This window comes from Rana temporaria, chromosome 1 (assembly GCF_905171775.1).
Source record: "Rana temporaria chromosome 1, aRanTem1.1, whole genome shotgun sequence".
Classification (NCBI taxonomy): Eukaryota; Metazoa; Chordata; class Amphibia; order Anura; family Ranidae; genus Rana; species Rana temporaria.
In genome coordinates, this window is record NC_053489.1 from 288,257,597 (window position 1) to 288,273,876 (window position 16,280).

Below are 16,280 nucleotides of genomic sequence, written 5' to 3' on the forward strand. Positions count from 1 at the left end.
ACCCCTATAGAGGACCACACCCCTATAGAGGACACTACCCCTTATAGAGGACCATACCCCCTATAGAGGACCATATCCCCTATAGAGAACCATACCCCCTATATGGAGCCTTTCACACTCTTCTCTAGCTCAGGCCTTTTTGGGATAAACAAGCATAAGAAAAAAACAGGCCAGGCCAGGCTTTTTCTGGCACTTTTTGTTTACAAGTTGTATTTTTTGCTAGAAAATGACTTATAACCCCCAAACATTATAATATTTTTTTTAGCAGAGACCCCAGGAAATAAAATGGCGATAATTGCAATTTTTTTATGTCACACAGTATTTGTGCAGCGGTTTTGCAAACGCAATATTTTTAGAAAAAATACACTTTAACGAATTAGAAAAAAAAAAAAAAATGTTACCCCAAATTATTTGTATAATGTGAACGGTGATGTTACGCCAAGTAAACAGATACCAAACATGTCATGCTTTAAGATTGCGTGGAATGCCAACAAACTACATTACTTAAAAATCGCCATAGGTGACGCTCTAAACTTTAAAACTTTTACGCCTTTGCAGATGACGTATGCGCTCACTTCTGCACGACTGCATGGAGGGATGGGGACAATTTTTTATTTATTATTTAAATTTTTAGTTTTACACTGTCCCTTTAATTCGTTTTTTCACTTTTATTTCTGTTACGAGGAATGTAAACAACCCTTGTAATAGAAATAAGGATGACAGGTCCTCTTTATGCAAAGATCTGGGGTCAAAACGACCCTAAATCTCTTCTTTACCTTTGAAAGCAAAAGATAAAAAAAAAAAGTTTTTTTTTTTATCTTTTGCTTTCATTTTTAGTTTTTTTATTCTTGCCTGGACCGGAAGTGACATCATGACATCACTCTGGTCCTCCAAGGCCATAGGGGGAGCAGCCATCCACGCTGTTAGATTGTTTTTCAAGCAAACCATCAGTTTATGAGTTGTTCTAAACGGTTCCCAGGGTTATGGCTGATATCTTAATTTATAATCCCGGTAAACCACTTGCAGACCTCAACGTACAGTATATATGCATATTGCAGTCGGCAAGTGGTTAGCAATTGCGCAGTCATGCAACACTGTTCCCACATGAAATTTAGATACTTTTTTTTAGGGATGCATCGGTATCGATGCTGATACCAAGCATTTGTGCAAGTATCAGTACTCGCGTAAAAATGCTCCCTAAACCAATACTTTGCGGTGGTGATTTGCGTCAATACAAAATTAATTGGCGCAAATCGCACTGCGAAGAAGTGCATGTGTATGTGTTTGTATAGAAAGGGAAAAGCGCCATCTAGTGGACAGTTTATTAAAAATGTAAGAACTCACAGTACAGTACACATACTGTATGTCCAGCGGTGGAGACAACAATGCTTCTCATTTCAGATCAGTAAAAAACACAGTTAGCCAGATTCAGGTATAGTTACGCCGGCGTATCAGTAGATACGCCATCGTAACTCTGAATCCACACCGTCCTACATTTAAGTGTATTCTCAAACTGAGATACGCTTAAATGTTGCTAAGATACGAGCGGCGTAAGTCTTCCTACGCCGTTGTATCTTAGCTGTCTATTTACGCTGGCCGCTAGGGGCGTGTACGCTGATTTACGCCTAGAATATGTAAATCAGCGAGATACGCCTATTCACGAACGTACGCTCGCCCGTCGCAGTAAAGATACGCTGTTTACGTAAGGCGTTTTCAGGCGTAAAGATAAACCACCAAAAAGATGGCGCAGCCAATGTTAAGTATGGACGTCGGAACCGCCGTCGAATTTCACGTCGTTTGCGTAAGTCGATTCAGAATAGGGCTGGGCGTATGGTTACGTTCACGTCGAAAGCATTGACTATTTGCGACGTGGTTTGGAGCATGCACACTGGGATACATCCACGGACGGCGCATGCGCCGTTCGTTCAAAACGTCATTTACGTGGGGTCATGCTTTATTTACATAAAACACGCCCACCTCTTAACAATTTGAATTAGGCGCGCTTACGCCGGCACATTTACGCTACGCCACCGTAACTTAGGACGCAAGTGCTTTGTGAATACAACACTTGCCTCTCTAACTTGCGGCGTTGTAACGTAAATTACATACGCTACGCCCGCACAAGTTTAAGCCGCCGTATGTGAATCTGGCCAAGTATTTTTTTACACTGTACTAATGAAACTGGCTGGGAAGGGGTTAACATCTTGGGCCAATCGAGGTGTTATCTGTGTGCTTAACAATGCGTAATGTGTGCTGCTTTTACTTAACTATCTGTCTTTTAAACAGCCGATTGCTGTTCATAGTACACAGAGTTCTGTGTTTTGACAGTTGACTTTTTAATGCATTTTTTTAAATCACACGTCCATGTTTCACAGGTGCATGCTGGGACTCCATGCACTGCATCAAGAACACTGATCTGTTTTTTGATACGTTCTTACAATAAAAAAAGGAAGAAAAATGTATCCCTTTAGGCCCCTTTCACACAGATGAATAGAATGGTGCTTTTAGCTGCAGATTCTACCGCAGCTAAAAGCACACAATGCTTTCCTATGGCCCCATTCACACACTGCGTTTAGCTGCGTTTTCGTTACCTGCGGTTTGGTGCAGATAGAAAAAAAAATTGATTGTGTCCAGGAACGATTTGGCGCAGCTATCTACACATAACCGCAGGTAATTGCAGTGCACTGTGTCAGCTGCGTTTGGCATGAATCATGAGGGCGAACTCCACGCCAAATTTTAAATAAAAAAACGGCATGGGTTTCCCTCCAAGAGCATACCAGGCCCTTGGGTCTGGTATGGATTTAAAGGGGAACCCCTACGCCGAAAAAAACGGCTTGGGGGTCCCCCCAAAGTCCATACCAGACCCTTATCCGAGCATGCAGCCCGCCCGGTCAGAAAAGGGGGTGGGGACGAGCGAGCGCCCCCCCCTCCTGAACAAGGCCGCATGCCCTCAAAATGGGGGGTGTGTGCTTTGGGACAGGGGGCGCCCTGCGGCCCCCCCACCCCAAAGCACCTTGCCCCCATGTTGATGTGGACAAGGGCCTCTTCCTGACAACCCTGGCCGTTGGTTGTCAGGGTTTGTGGGCGGGGGGCTTATCGGAATCCGGGAGCCCCCCACCCTAGGTGAATGAGTACCCCTACCCATTCACCTGGAGGAAAAAAGTGTAAAAAAAAACACACTACACAGGTTTTTAAAGGCAGCTCCGGGGGTCTTCCAACTTCGGGGGTCTCTTCTTCTGCTCTCCAGTGCCTTCTTCCTTCTGCCGGGCTGCTCTGCTATCTTCTTGCAGCTCTTTTACTAGCTGCGGCATGGTCTTCTGTGTCATCTTCTTCCCTCTTCTCCGGTGTCCTTCTGCTGGGCTGCTCCGCTATCTTCTTGCAGCTCTTTTACTAGCGGCAGCCCGGTCTTCTGCGTCGTCTTCTTCCCTCTTCTCTGGTGTCCTTCTGCCGGTTTTCTGCGTCGTCTTCTCCCCTCTTCTCCGGTGTCCTCCTGCTGGGCTGCTCCACTATTTTCTTGCAGCTCTTTTACTAGCGGCGGCCCGGTCTTCTGCGTAGTCTTCTTCCCTCTTCTCTTCTTCAATGTTGACACAACACTTCCTCCCGCTATAATGCCAAGTGCGTGGTGCGCAATGATTTATATAGGCCTCTTATGACGTCACAGTCCCATCGTGCTCCGGTGGTGACGACATAAGAAGCGAGCGCCCCGCTGCCCCAAAGCACCCACCGCCATGTTGAGGGAATGCGGCCTGGTACGGTTCAGGAGGGGGGGCGCGCGCTCGTCCCCACCCCCTTTCCTAACTGACCGGGCTGCATGCTCGGATAAAGGGTCTGGTATGGATTTTGGGGGAACCCCCACGCCGTTTTTTCGGCGTACGGGGTTCCCCTTAAAATCCATAGCAGACCTAAGGACCTGGTATGCTCCTGGAGGGGAATCCATGCTGTTTTTTTATTTAAAATTTGGCTGAAAGTGTGGTGCATTTTTAAACGTCCCCATTTTTGGTGCTTGTTTAACCCCTTCTCGACCGCGCTATAGCCAATTGACAGCTACAGAACACTATGACAGCACTTTGCCGGGAGGCTTCATATGACTTCCTCCAGTGTTTGCATACCGGCAGTGATCGGTGTGTCCTTCGGAAGCAGCTGATCACAGATCAGGGTAAAGAGCCAATTATGTTGGCTCTTTACTCTGTCCAATCACAGCTGATCACGGATGTAAACAGGATTTGCTGGTTATCGGCAATCCTTCTCTCATGCTCACAGCTCGTGAGGCGTGGAGAGCAAATCCACACAGGGGACATCTGCACTGACAATCAGGGCACTGATCATCAGTACCCTGATGATCATCAGTGCAGCCCCAACATGTGCAAATCTGACAGGCTGACTGTCAGATGGAAGCAATCAGACAGCTGTACATACACCCCGGGAACTTTGTTCTCCCCACTCACCCATGGGAGGAACTAGGACCAGCATGGCAGGTGCCACAAGATAGGGAAGGGGAGGGAGAACAGCGAGTGTTCGTTCCCTGATCTCCCCTACCTAATAAGAACCCCCACTGTGGCTGGGGAAGAAGTTTTATGGTGGTCAGGTAAGAGATCAGGGTCTAGGAGACTCCTGATTTGACATTAAAGAGAACCAGCCACACAAAAAGTATCACAGAGGGATCTTTTTGTCCAATATGTGATAAAAAATTTACATCCACGCACTTTAACCCCTCCCCTCCAAAATGTTGGGCACTCACATGCAAATATAAACATGCACGCAAGAGCTTCTACAAAAGAAAACATTGATTGCGCTACAGATGTTACATTACACCACACACTGTGGCAATCATTCTAGGTCCATTATTCACACAACTCTAAACTGATGACCTGTAGTAGTTTTAAAGCAACACCTATTTAGTGCCAATTTACAGGTGCACGCAATTTTAATCCTTGGCATGTTGGGTATCTATTTACTCAGAGGCCAACCTCATCTTTTATGAAACTGGGTAATCTATAGCATTTGTATGCCCTAAAATTACCTTTAGTGTATTTTTTACTAAAATTTTGCACTTGATAAACCCTTGCGCTAATACTATGTGGCTGTGTGACAGAAATGCAACTACCATATTTTTAATCTCTAGGGCATCTGCTTTCAGAAAATATATCGTATTTTGGAGATTAATCTTCAGACTTAAAATTACTTTTAAAACATGTACAAAAAAAATGCAAAAACAGGGAAAGGGTTAAATGATACGAGTGCTTTAACCTTTTTGCTGCCAGAGCCTTTTTTGACATTTTTTTTCTCCCCACACAGAGTTTTCTGTCTCCACAATATTAAGTTATTTTGCATGCAATATCAGATTTGACCACAAGATGGAGGTAAATTGCTGTTTTTGCAGAAAGTAGAAACTCTTCATCTTTACCAATAGTTTCCATCATTCTTCAGTCTAAGGAAGAGAAATAGGTACTGTATTTATCGGCGTATATCGCACATTATTTTCCCCTTAAAATAAGGGGAAAATCGTGGGGGCGCGATATACGCCGATAGCCGCTTCCCGCGCTCTGTTTGAAATCCTGCGCCGACATATACCGAGTGCAGTACACTCGGGTACATTTGGCCCGGTTCGGCTTCGCTCGTGCTCACGCATAAACGTCACAGAGCGTGAGCGCGAGCTAAGCCGAGCCTTGCCGAATGTACCCGAGTGTACTGCACTCGGTATATGTCGGCGGAGGCATTCGAACTGAGCGCGGGAAGCGGGGACTCGACGTGAGGCGCGCGCTGGAGAAGCCGGGAGGACACCATCGAGGCCGCAGACGGACGCCGGACCGGACGATGGACACTGGGAAGACACCAAAACTGTAAGTAATAAAATCATATTACTTTTTTTTTACAGGAATTTCGGGGGCAACATTAGGGGTGCGCGGTATACGCGGGAGCGCGTTATACCGCAATAAATATGGTACTTTCTGAGATTTCTGGCCCAGATTCTCGTAGATCTGCGCATCTTTATGCCGGCGTAGCGCATCTCGGATGCGTTACGCCAACGTAACTTAGAGAGGCAAGCTCCGTATTCTCTAATCAGAAGCGTTCATTTTTGTGCCGGCGCAGCGTAAATTGGTCGGCGCAAGACGGCGTAATTCAAAGTAGGACGGAAGTGGGCGTGATCCATTTAAATGAACCGTGACCCCATGCAAATGAAGGGCCGAACGAACGGCGCGTGCGCCGTCACGTGATCGCATGTCCCGCGCCCCTCTGCGCATGCTCACAACTACGCCTGGCGTTAATTCTGAGTTACGCCGGCCCACTGTTTACGCCCAGGGCATAAATGCGCCCAAACATGCGCCCGTCGAGTGCAAAAGTACACCTGTTTGGTTTGGTTTGGTGGATTGGTGGCTATACTTTTGCATTCAGTAGACATGTCTGCCCAGCGTTCTGGGACAAGAAAAAAATAATTCTCTCCGGAGGAAAAAGGGAAAATCCTTGCTGCCATGGAGAGGTACTATGATCGCCTCCATGGGTCCCGTAGCAAGGACACCAGCAAGGGCAGAAGGGACGAGATCCTTCAGAGGATCACGGACCAGGTCAATGCCGTGGGCAATGAGGCGAGGAGCCCAAAACATATTGCTAAGAAGATAAATGATCTTCGCCGGAGGGTTAAGGAGAAAATGGCTCTTATGGCGAGCCATGCCAGGGGCACTGGTGGGGGACCACCCTCTAGGGTCCGTCTGACACCTGAGGAGGAGGTTGTTGCCCGCTGCCCTACCAGGGTGCAAGTGGAGTGAATGCCGGGCTACGACTCAGTTGTGCCGCCCTTGAGGACAGGTAAGTGTGTTTTTTCTACTATCTGGTGTGTAGCATGTGAGGGGGGGAGGGAATATGTGACAAGTGTGCGGGTCCACCAACATGTGAATGTTTTGTGTCATCCGCAGATGTCCAGGAGGGAGCTGGGCCATCTGGTGCCCCTGCCCGTCCCACACCATCCCCTGATGATTCTGCCCTGACCCCCTGGGAAGCCAAGAGGCATTGGTGGAGGGGAGTGGTGGCCAGACCTCCAGCGAAGAGGTCATTCAGGAGGATGCGCTCCATATGGGTGAGGAGGTGTCCCTATACTTGGAGGAGTCGTCAATCTCGGCTGGTCCTTCCTCCAATCCTCGAGTCCCTCTGGCTCCATCACCAACACACCCACTCCCTCAAGTCCCTCTGGCTCCATCCCCAACCCACCCACTCCCTCCAGTCCCTCCCCCTATGCCAGGTATGAAGCCTCTTGTGGGCCCAGGAAGGCAACCAGAAAGACCAGGGGGGTTCCGGAATTCCGCCAGTTACCCTGACCACTGCCCAGGACACGCAGACCCGCCATATGGGTGAGATGGCCCAGGACATGCGGAGAGTGGCTGACAGCCTGGGCGACAGGGGACACATCACGGATGGCCTGCAGGATGTGGCAGCCAATACCACAGCAATCATATCCTGCTTGGGGGATCTCCAGACCACCACGGCTACCCTTGTGGCAGAGGTGCGGACCCTGAGTGAGGCCATCCAGGGCCACACAGCTGCCATTGTGGAAGTGCAGACCGAGACCAACAGCCTTCTGAGGCGTATTGCCGTGGCATTAGAGGGCAGGCCTCCAGCCATGGTGGATGCTCCTCCACCTGATGCCCCCCCCCCCCCACCGTCAACCAGGCAGTTGCGGAGTCGTGGCCGTGGCAGCAGCCAGGGAAATTAATTTTTTTTTTGCTCTGGTGAAGAGTGTTTATTATTTTTATTTTGCTCTGGTGAAGTGTTTATTATTTTTATTTTGCTCTGGTGAAGAGTGTTTATTTTTTTTATTTTGCTCTGGTGAAGAGTGTTTATTATTTTCGGTAATGATGCACACGGTGAGGCGTGCAGATTAGTGTGACTGGTGTGTGAATGTGGGGGGGGGGGGGGTGACACTCCTGGCGGCAAAGGGGTGTCACCCTCGGCCGTGTGAATGTGGTATGAATGTCCAGCAACATAATTGTAGCCTTGGCGTGGCGTTGCTGCTCCCAAGTCCCGTGCGATGTACTTGGGCTAATCCAATGTGATGAGGATGTGGGGTGTGTGCTAGGGACCACAGTGGTGTGCATGCGTGCATTCTCCTTGTGCCATGATGAATGTGTGTGTTTAACGTGTAAAGATACGTTCCACGAGGCATCTCCTGACTGCTGATTCCTCCGGAGACGGGGTATCCTCGGGCAGGGGGGGACTGTCTGGTTCGGGGGTCAGCTCATCACGTATGTCAATCTCCAGGCCCTTTCTCTCTGCAAAGTTGTGCAGAATGCAACATGCACCGATGATCTGGCACACAAAGTTTGGGGAATACAACAGGGTACCCCCAGACTTATCCAGGCATCGGAAACGGGACTTCAGGATGCTAAATGTGCATTCCACCACTCCACGGGTACGTATGTGTACAGCATTGTAGTTTTCCTCTCCTGGGGTTTGGGGATTCCGGAATGGAGTCATGAGATGGGGCCCAAGTGCATATGCAGAGTCACCTGGAAGGGAAAAGACAGGAGGATGTTAGCCATGCATGTGCCCCTCGTGATGTCTGCATCATGGGGGCAGAAAGTCATGCCTGACTCCCATGTCACTCACCAACCAGCCAGCTGTTCCCATACACGTTCTGTTCAAATTCTGTTGGGATGGTGCTTTGACAGTATATGTAGCTGTCATAGCTGGACCCTGGGTGTTTGGCACGGCCGTGCCATATGAGGCCTTGGGCATCGACTATCACCTGTACGTTGATGGAATGCCAATGCTTACGATTGCGGAATATGTGCTCTGTGTCATGGGGGGGCTTGAGTGCCACATGTGTGCAATCAATGGCCCCCACAGTGCGTGGGAATCCTGCAATTCTGACAAAATCAGCCATTGCCTTCAGCCGCAGATTCTCCTGGGTGGGTCTGATGATGTGGTGGGACATGCGTCTGAGGATTGCAGGGACAACCTGGTGCACACATCTGCTCATGCTGGTTTGTGACATCCCAGCCACAACTCCACTTGTACGCTGAAAAGATCCACTGGCGAGGAAATGGAGTGTTGCCAGGACCTTGACCAGTGGCTGCACTGCATGTGAGCGGTGTGTCTGGCTGGTGATGTCATCATGCAGGGTTGTGGCTATTTCCTGGATGGCATCAGTGTTGAATCTGAAGATACGATACACCTCAGAATCCCCCATGCCAAAGATGTTTATGCGCGTTCGGTATATCCTCTCCCGTGCCCTCCTCCTCCTTCTATGCGCCTGGGCACACACTAGTAGTGCTATGACCATGGATGCCCCTGGCATGTTGGCATACAGATTGTCCTGCAAGTGTGGTTGCTCAGCTCGTCCGTAACGGTGCTGCTGAAGCTGCTCTCCAGCTGACCTGCACACGTCTGGTGCAAAGTTGCCCCTGCTTTAAGAGGGACAAGTTTAGGCCGGACGTACAGCTTACGCGCACAAAGGGGTTGTAAAGGTAAAAAAAAAAACCCTAAATAGCTTCCTTTACCTTAGTGCAGTCCTCCTTCACTTACCTCATCCTTCCATTTTGCTTTTAAATGTCCTTATTTCTTCTGATAAATCCTCACTTACTGTTCATCTGTCTGTAACTTCAAGCAGTAATGCAAGGCTTTCTCCCTGGTGTGGAGAAAGCCTCTTGAGGGGGGAGGGGGCGAGCAGGAGCGTCAGGACGCCCACTAACACACAACTCCTGTCTCTATCTGCAAAGTAGAGAGTGTCCTGACTTGCCTGCTCGCTCCCTCCCCCCTCAAGAGGCTTTCTCCACACCAGGAAGAAAGCCTTGCATTATTTAATAACAGTATTCTATTCTATTTTATTCCATCCCAGAGCAGGAGGTCGCGGGCCACATCAGAGGGCTCTGCGGGCCACATGTGGCCCCCGGGCCACTGGTTGGGCACACCTGTTCTACTACAACATCACATTTTAGACAAAGAGCGGTAATCCGATTACAGTCTCCATGTGTTGCAGAAGAGGAGGAGGACAGTGAAGAAGATGTCTGCATGGACAGGTTGTAGTCATCTGCGTCAATAGATGTCGCTCCATTTGTCTGTCAGACCCAAAAAGAAGAAATGCAGGTAGAACCTTCAATGCAACCAGTTGAAGAGAAAGCATAGGCCTCCTCAACTACCCCCTGAACCTGATGAAGAGCCCTCAGGAGATGGTACATCACAGTTACAGAAGACGAATGCTAAAAGGGAAATACACCCTCCAAAAAAACTGACGTATAGCTCCCTGGCCCAAAGTTTGGGCCAAAGTTTGAAAAAGATCATGTTCCAAGAGATGATGGTAATTTTTATTATGGCTTTGATGGATAAATACCCTGGTCTGCCTTCTGATACACCTTTGGCAGAATGTTTACTAGAAATAGTGTCATAAGATAAGTCTGTTCAGTTTATTAAACTGTTGTATAATTCTATGTTGTATTACATCTATACCCATTTTTCCTTTTTGTGGACCAAAGACTTTTTGTGGGGGGACTATGTAGCCAAGCACAGCCAGCATGTATTTTGGTGGCCGCACAGCTGTGACAGGACCACCCACTGAAACTGCTATTTCTGCTATCTCTATTCTTGTCTGCAAATACTGGGGAGGAAAGAGTGACTGGAGCAGCGGTACAACACTGGGAATGGGCTCTGTGTGCCTGTTTGCAGGGAGAGGGGAAAACAAGAGAAACCAAGAAAGGCTGCAGCTAGAGCTGCTGGAGATGCCCTGCCCACTGCCTGGAGAGGAGAATGGGTAGTTGTGATTGGCTGTAGGCAGCTGTAGCTGCAGAGTCTGGTGAGAAACATAGTCCCCAAAAGTGCTGTACAGAGGAGACTGTGTGGGACCACAAGTCCCAGGAGCTGAGCAGCTGCAGAAGAAGATAGATGACTGGAAGCCCAGGAACAATTTTCCACATGAAGGGGGCGGATGAAGCTGCTGACGTGCTGCTGAGGCTGGTGGCGCTGCTAAGTGCCAGTGATACCTGTATCACTAGATCGGGATTAAACTATTGTACCTGCCAGCAACCACCAAGCTGGAGTATTCACCAAGCAGGCGCTGGGAACCCTGCCTTGAGCAGAGGGACCCAGGGAGCTGCAGGGGGGGGGGGTATCTTCACCCAGAATGTCCATAGCTTTGCCGAGGATCACTGATACACGGTTCAGAGCTGCCACCTATGCCCCCAAGGACTACAGAAGACAGCCTGACCATATGTCTATTGTTCCGGACACACACGGGAGGGAGGAGTCTATGGGGTGAACTTAAGAATGGTGAGAGGCCATTGGCTGTATTCTCGATCCAGGCTTTCTCCTCAAATGGCAGATTGAAAGCAATAGGAGCCATTCTGCTGCTGTCAATCAAATCCTTTGATGATGTGACAGGACCAAGCTGCACTGTTTGTGTCAATGCAGACAGCGTGGCTCAGAATGGAGCCCACAGGTGTGCCATCATAAGAAGCAGCTTCCTATGGTGTAGGGATGAGCCAAATAACCCCCCCCCGTTCGGGTTCGCACCAGAACCTGCGAACAGACCAAAAGTTTGTGTGAACTTTAGAACGCCGTTAAAGTCTATGGGACTCGAACGTTTGAAATCTAAAGTGATAATTTTAAAGGCTAATATGCAAGTTATTGTCCTAAAAAGTGTTTGGGGACCCTGGTCCTGCCCCAGGGGACATGTATCAATGCAAAAAAAAGTTTTAAAAACTGACGTTTTTTCAGGAGCAGTGATTTTAATAATGCTTAAAGTGAAACAATAAAAGTAAAATATTCCTTTAAATTTCGTACCTAGGGGGTGTGTATAGTATGCCTGTGAAGTAGCGCTTGTTTCCCGTGCTTAGAACTGTCCCTGCACAAAGTGCAATTTCTGAAGGAAAAAAAGTCATTTAAAACCACTCGCGGCTATAATGAATTGTCAGCTCCCGGCAATACAGAGAAAAGTCCTTCATACAAAAAAAAATGCGTGGGGGTTCCCCCCAAATTCAATTACCAGGCCCTTCAGGTCTGATAGGGATATTAACCGCTTGCCGACCGCCTACCGTAGTTTTACGGCAGCAAAAACGTGATTTTGCATGGCGCCTCCTGCTCGCCCCTGGTGCTGATGCGAGTGCCCGGCGGGCGCGATCACGGCCGGCCACCCCCGATCGTTTGTGACAGAATGAGAACCGGGAGCTGTGTGTGTAAACACACAGCTCCCGGTTCTTTCAGGGGGAGAAATGACTGATCGTATGGTAATACAATGTATGAACAGCGATCTGTCATTTCCTCTAGTCACTCCTACCCCCCCCCTTCAGTTAGAACACAATGAGGGAACATAATTAACTCCTTGACCTAGTGTTAACCCCTTCTCTGCCAGTGACATTTTTACAGTAATCAATGCATTTTTATAGCACTGATCACTATAAAAATGGCAATGGTCCCAAAAATGTGTCAAGAGTGTTCGATGTGTCTGCCATAAGGTCGCAGTACCGATAAAAACCGCAGATCGCCGACATTACTAGTAAAAAAAAAAATATTAATAAAAAAAGCTATAAAACTATCCTCTATTTTGTAGACGCTATAACTTTTGCTCAAACCAATCAATAAACGCTTATTGAGATTTTTTTAATGAAAAATATGTAGAAGAATACGTAACGGCCTAAACTGAGAAAACATTTTTTTTATATATATATATATATATATATATTTTTGGGGGATATTTATTATAGCAAAAAGTAAAAAATATTCATTTTTTTTCAAAATTGTCGCTCTATTTTTGTTATAGCGCAAAAAATAAAAACCGCAGAGGTGATCAAATACCACCAAAAGAAAGCTATATTTGTGGGAAAAAAGGACGTCAATTTTGTTTGGGAGCCACGTCGCACGAACGCGCAATTGTCAGTTAAATCAACGCAGTGCCGTTTTTCAAAAAGTGGCCCGGTCATTGACGAGCAAAATGGTCTGGGGCTGAAGTGGTTAAGGGGAACCCCACATCAAATAAAAAAAAATGACGTGGGGTTCCCCCCAAATATCCATTCCAGATCCTTCAGGTCTGGTATGGATTTTAAGGGGAACTCCACCCCAATTTTTTTTTAAAAATGGCGTGGAGTTCCCCCCAAAAAGGGTCTGGAATGGATATTTGGGGGGAACCCCACGTAATTTTTTTTTTTGACGCTGGGGTCCCCTTAATATCCATACTAGACCTGAAGGGCCTGGTAATTGAACTTGGGGGACCCCCACACAATTCATTATAGCCGCAAGTGATTTTAAATGACTTTTTTTCCTTCAGAAATGTCATTTTGTGCAGGGACACATGCGCTCCTTCACAGGCATACTATACACCCCCCCTAGGTACGAAAGTTAAAGGAATATTTCACTTTTATTGTTTCACTTTAAGCATTATTAAAATCACTGCTCCTGAAAAAAACTGTAGTTTTTTTAAAAAAAATTGCATTGATACATGTCCCCTGGGGCAGGACCCAGGTCCCCAAACACTTTTTATGACAATAACTTGCATATAAGCCTTTAAAATTAGCACTTTAGATTTCTCCCATAGACTTTTACAGGGTGTTCCACAGCTTTTCGAATTTGTCGCGAACACCCCAAAATGTTCGCTGTTCGCAGAACAGGCGAACAGGCAATGTTCGAGTAGAACATGAGTTTGACTCGAACTCGAAGCTCAACCCTACTATGGTGGCACACTGAGAAGAGGAGGAGCCCAGAGCACCGATTGGGGACCCAATAACAGGAGGATGGGGGCTACTCTGAGCAAATCCATTGCCCAAAGTAGGTAGGTATAACATATTTGTTATTAAAAAAACAAAATATTAGCTTTACAGTCACTTTAGATCATGGCCTAGGAGGTGCGGACATTGCCTCTCAGGTACTCTGTGAAATTAGATTTGATAATATCCAGTTTGTAAATAGTTTTTATTGCAATTGCTATTTGCCATTGTTTACTGCTTTTGTCACTGTAATTTTCTCTGTTGGGCATGCCACCCATATAAATCTCCTTATTTTAGCCTTAGTGTATCAGAAAGTGGGGTGCTACCTAGAGGGTTGTTGACACTGGGAACTGGAGATCTGAACAACAGCGGCTCCTTTTCGGGGGGGTGCAAACAAAACTGAAAAATTCTGAAAAAAAAGCCCCATCAATTGCAGCCTCGCTGTGCCATCCATCGCAGCCACTGTACCATCAAACGCAACCACTGTGCCCTCAAACGCAGCCATTGTGCCCATCAAACGCAGCCACTGTGCCCTCGAGCGCAGCCACTGTGCCATCAAATGCAGCCACTGTGCCCTCAAACGCAGCCACTGTGCCCTCAAACGCAGCCACTGTGCCCATCAAACGCAGCCACTGTGCCCTTAAACTCAGCCACTGTGCCATCAAACGCAGCCACTGTGCCCTAAAACACAGCCACTGTGCCCTCAAACGCAGCCACTGTGCCATCAAATGCAGCCACTGTGCCATCAAACAAAACTTTTGTTAGCACTATTGTTTGTGAAATCTAGCATGTCACTCGTATTGATTATTGGAATTTTTGTTTATTATTATTGATATCGATGATATAAAAGTTGCCCAGATCACCTTATATTTACATCTCATTTAGGTTCAGGATACACATTACAATCTGATCATACAATCTTTGTATAACCAACTTTAGATTTACCAAAACTGTAATATGAAAAACAACCTAATCTATTCCCTCAATTTGTATCCAATTGAGCAGGCCATTGCACTACATAGTTGTTGGTAGAGCTAAAGAAGATTGTACAGCCAGATTGTAATGTGTGTGTTGAGCTTTAAATCCACCAGCAACTTTGTAGTGCAAGTGCCTGCCTGATTTCATACAGCTCTATTGCATATTTTAGGTAGGTTCTCATAGTACATATATTTGATAAATTAAAGTTAATTGTGCAGTGTACAGTTAGATTGTAATATATATGGTGACTTTTAGATCTACCATCAACTATGTAGTGTCTAATTTGATAGTGATTGAAAAGACTGTTTAAAGCATTAATTTCAAACGCAAGCCTACCAAATCTTAGATGTATTGGCTGTATTGGTGTTCTTTTTCAGCCTTTCTTTCTTTTATTTTCACCTGATGATCTGGCCAGTAAGTCCTGCAGATGTAGCAATCAGTGGGTTGAGACAAACCATTTACCACTGACAGGGGTTCTTACAATGATCAGCTTTTATTTATTTATGTAAAGCCTTTATCTCAAAAGGGACAAACCTGTTTGCTGTAACTGCTTATAAAGTGTGAGCTGGAATTTGGCTTTGATTTGTTAGTGTATCAAAATCTGCTAGTGCATCTAATACTCCCCTCCGCCTAGACAGACAATGCTGCTGTCTGATGTGTCCCTGTGCTCCTTCATCCAGAGTGGGGACACTCTAATACAGGAGGTGTTACTGGACAGTTCACCTGATGAAAACAAAGAGAAAAAGGAAAACAAATATATCTATTACATCTAATTATGATCATTTGCAAAATATTTGTGGTTTTGCGTTTAATACTGCTTTAAGTTTGTCCCGATATTACATAGATTTGGTAATCTAAAGAAAATTGTACAATCAGATTGTCCAGTATATAATCCCATGTGGAAGGTATGGATAAGCAGCGATGTACACAGAAGGGTGAAGAAGCAAACAGGTGGAGGTGCACTGATAGTCACAAAGGTGGGTCTTGGCTGAATATACACAAAAGCAGATGCCCGGGTTGGCCAGCTTGGCACTTACCATGTGGCTGGTTGGAATGGTGTCAGCACATCAGCCCTATCCTCAGTCTTCTCCTTCCCACAGTAGATGAGATAAGAATGCGGCAGATCCCCCTTCCCCGGTGTGTTCCGTGTACGAGCTGCGTGTCGCTAAGTGCACAGTGCACACACACACATAGACAGCCATGACATGATGCCACCTCCCTCGCCTGTCTCATGGGCCGAGGCTCTACACTGCACAGAGACTAAAGCAGGCCTGGGCTCCCTCCCTGGCCCGATCACTGCTTCCTTCTACTGAAAAGCATCATCACATTCTAATACAGTGAGCCAGTGTCCTCCTGTACAGCACACACACACACGCCTGCATTGTGTACGGATCCCCAGGCTGCCTCCTCTACTCACAACTCACCAGCTGCCTGCTACTCCTGCTAATACACACATTAACCTTTCACAATGGTGGCTGCTGGGGGCTTCATTGTATTTTGTGTCCATGAAAAGCTGTGGACGCCTGCCTGAGCTCCTTTGAGGAGGGGGGATGCTTCTTTTACAGAGACGCCACAGAGCTTTGAAGAAGACAGGATGCAGACCTATCACTGGACCATACC

At 47.0% G+C, this 16,280-nt stretch overlaps 1 protein-coding gene across 1 annotated transcript in view; it reads right to left on the bottom strand.

Annotated features, from left to right (window-relative positions):
- PIP5K1B (phosphatidylinositol-4-phosphate 5-kinase type 1 beta) overlaps nucleotides 1-16,000 on the bottom strand; it is a 223,954-nt gene extending 207,954 nt beyond the window's left edge. Inside the window, exon 1 of the mRNA XM_040356933.1 lies at nucleotides 15,698-16,000. The gene's annotated coding sequence lies outside the window, so the exon portion shown is untranslated. The remainder of the gene's footprint in view (nucleotides 1-15,697) is intronic.
- Nucleotides 16,001-16,280: the final 280 nt, after the last annotated feature.